This window comes from Propithecus coquereli, unplaced genomic scaffold, assembly GCF_000956105.1.
Source record: "Propithecus coquereli isolate 6110/MARCELLA unplaced genomic scaffold, Pcoq_1.0 Scaffold411, whole genome shotgun sequence".
Lineage (NCBI taxonomy): Eukaryota > Metazoa > Chordata > Mammalia > Primates > Indriidae > Propithecus > Propithecus coquereli.
In genome coordinates, this window is record NW_012149853.1 from 1,012,320 (window position 1) to 1,014,683 (window position 2,364).

At 53.6% G+C, this 2,364-nt stretch overlaps 1 pseudogene; it reads right to left on the reverse strand.

Moving 5' to 3' along the window:
- Positions 1-464: 464 nt before the first annotated feature.
- LOC105817433 lies at positions 465-1,895 on the reverse strand (annotated as a pseudogene).
- Between the last annotated feature and the right edge of the window lie 469 nt (positions 1,896-2,364).

The window sequence follows — 2,364 nt, forward strand, 5'->3', positions numbered from 1 at the left end:
TGAGCATACTTTGATTAAGTGTCCTGCTTCTTGTTTGAGATATAATAAACTAAACTTTGATTCGAAATTGGACATTTCATATTTAATGACCTAATATATAATTCACATCCTTTCATGTCCCATCTGTGCCGTCTTTACCTACTCCAAAGTCACAAAGATATTCTCCTACAGTAGAGATGGCCACTGGCCTCTTAGTGGAAGGGACGCAGTGGTGCTCATCTCCGCCCCTCCTGCAGCCTCAGGAATAATTCCTGGCACTTACGAGGGGCTCAGAAACCATTAGTTGGGTAGACAGATCCTGTGGAGAGATGGATGTCAGACTCCTTCAAGCTTGCCCTTTGTGCCTCGGAGAGATGGACATTCTACCAGGCTCCTTTGCCTCCCAGCCCACATTGTCATCCTTGTCAGTCTGGAGTTTTCCCCATTGTTCTGCTGTGAGTTCCAGCTCTGAGCAGTGGGTCTGCTCAGCTTTTGAGGTTGGGCATCCTGTGAGTAGCATCACTGTGGCACAGTGAGCCGTCCTCTGCCAGATCTGCCCAGAGCCATTTGCCACGTGAGTACCGTTTGCCATGTCTATTATCATCATCATATTGTTCATATTTTTCTTATGTTGGGGGTGGTGATGGAGGTCTGTACCTAATTGCGGAGACTCCTCTTGCTCTGGGAATGAGAAGTCCTCTTTTCTGACTCTCTGGTCTTGGGGTGGAAAGGATTCCCCTAGGAGTTGGTGTGACTTTCCCCCTTGCTCTGGTAATTGCTGGGGTCAGTACATCTCTTGTACCCAAGGTGGGTTTCCCTCCAACCACTGGAACATCTGCAGCTTCTGAACCACCATTGAAATATGTTAATTACTGGAGCTGTGCTTGCCTGACCTCATCATTATAGTAAGGGATGAGAAACTTTTCGAGTTTTCCCACAGCGTGTCCCATCCAGGCCTAAGCTTCTTCAGGTGGAGCAAACACTTCAATGAGAGAACATGGAGATCATTGTTGAGGTGGAAGTACTTTGCTTCTCCACTTTTCCTCAACTCTTCTCTCTTCACCTTGTCTCTCATGGAACCTTTTCCAAGGATGGAAAACTTATGTCAAGTTTTCTTCTGGTAAACAGAGACTTGCCACGTGGACCCAAAAGTTTGCTCACAAAGTTGATCTTAGGGAACTGTTTTACAGAAATCAACGCTTCTGACCCAACTTGTTCCTGTTAATCACCACGTCAATGTACTTTTCTTCACCTTTGTCTTCTCCTTTCTGACACCAGCCACTGAGCGTGCTTGAAGGAGGGGTCCAGGGAGTCCTTCAGGCCATCAGCTCTGGCAGGTACTTCTCTAAGTTCACTGGGTGCCGGAGGCTGGGACTCGAGGAGAGCGGGCAGCAGCGGCTCAGCAACCTCCCACCTGCCCAGGCCAGTAGCAGAGGGACTGGGCCAGATGTCACAGCTGCGGCCAAGCCTGGCACTCAGCCAGGCAGATGCAAGGGCACAGAAGTGGGGGACAGGCCACTCAGCCTCTATCCCAAGTGGAGCTGAGGGCCCAGTGCTGCAGACCCCCCTCCCCCTGCCCTCACTACGGACGGGGACGAGGAGGAGTGGGAGCTGGCTGCGTGCTCAGCTGGGTTGCTGGCCCATAGGCCAGGCCGGCAGTGTGCTTGGTGACTCTGATGCAGCCCATATCGAGCCCTGTCAGCACCCATAGGAGCCCGAGCTGCAGTTGCAGATGCACGGCTCGCGGGCTGTGGGAGTTGGAGCAGCACCGAATACGCTGCCGCCCACCGGGGAGAGTGTCACTGAGGCGACCGTTCCTCCGCTACCATTTGTGTGCACGCGCAGTGATGTTGAGTTCTGATGCGCGCACGCGCACTTGCTTTAACGGCGTTGCTTGGCGGTGCTTGGCGGTGCATGGCTGTGCCTGGCGATTTACTTCTGTCAGTCATTGCAATCTACGATTTCCCTTGTTGGAGGTTGGGGTCAGATCGCGTCTTCTTGGTGGACTTCCGAGGCAGGGAGTGAGCATTGGGGGGGAGGGGGCGGGTTGGGGAGGATGAGTTGAGGTGAAGCCGGCAACCGCCACCATGTGGCAGATCTTTTGCTGCGGGAGAAACTCGGCGGTGGCGTCGCCTTCCGACGCCTTCACCCGCCGTGGCAGGACCAGGCCGCCCCCGGTGGACGCGGCTGGTGACGGCTGGAGCAATGATATGACATCTGAGACAAGGATCTCGGAAAGCTGCATAAAGCTGCCAGCGCAGGTAACGCCTCAAAAGTGGAGTAGATCCTTTCACTGAAGACAAAGGCCTTGGATGGCAGAGACAGAAAGAAGAGGTAATGGGAACGGCCATCCCGGGCCTGGGTGCCGGGCGGGTGTAGGGAAAC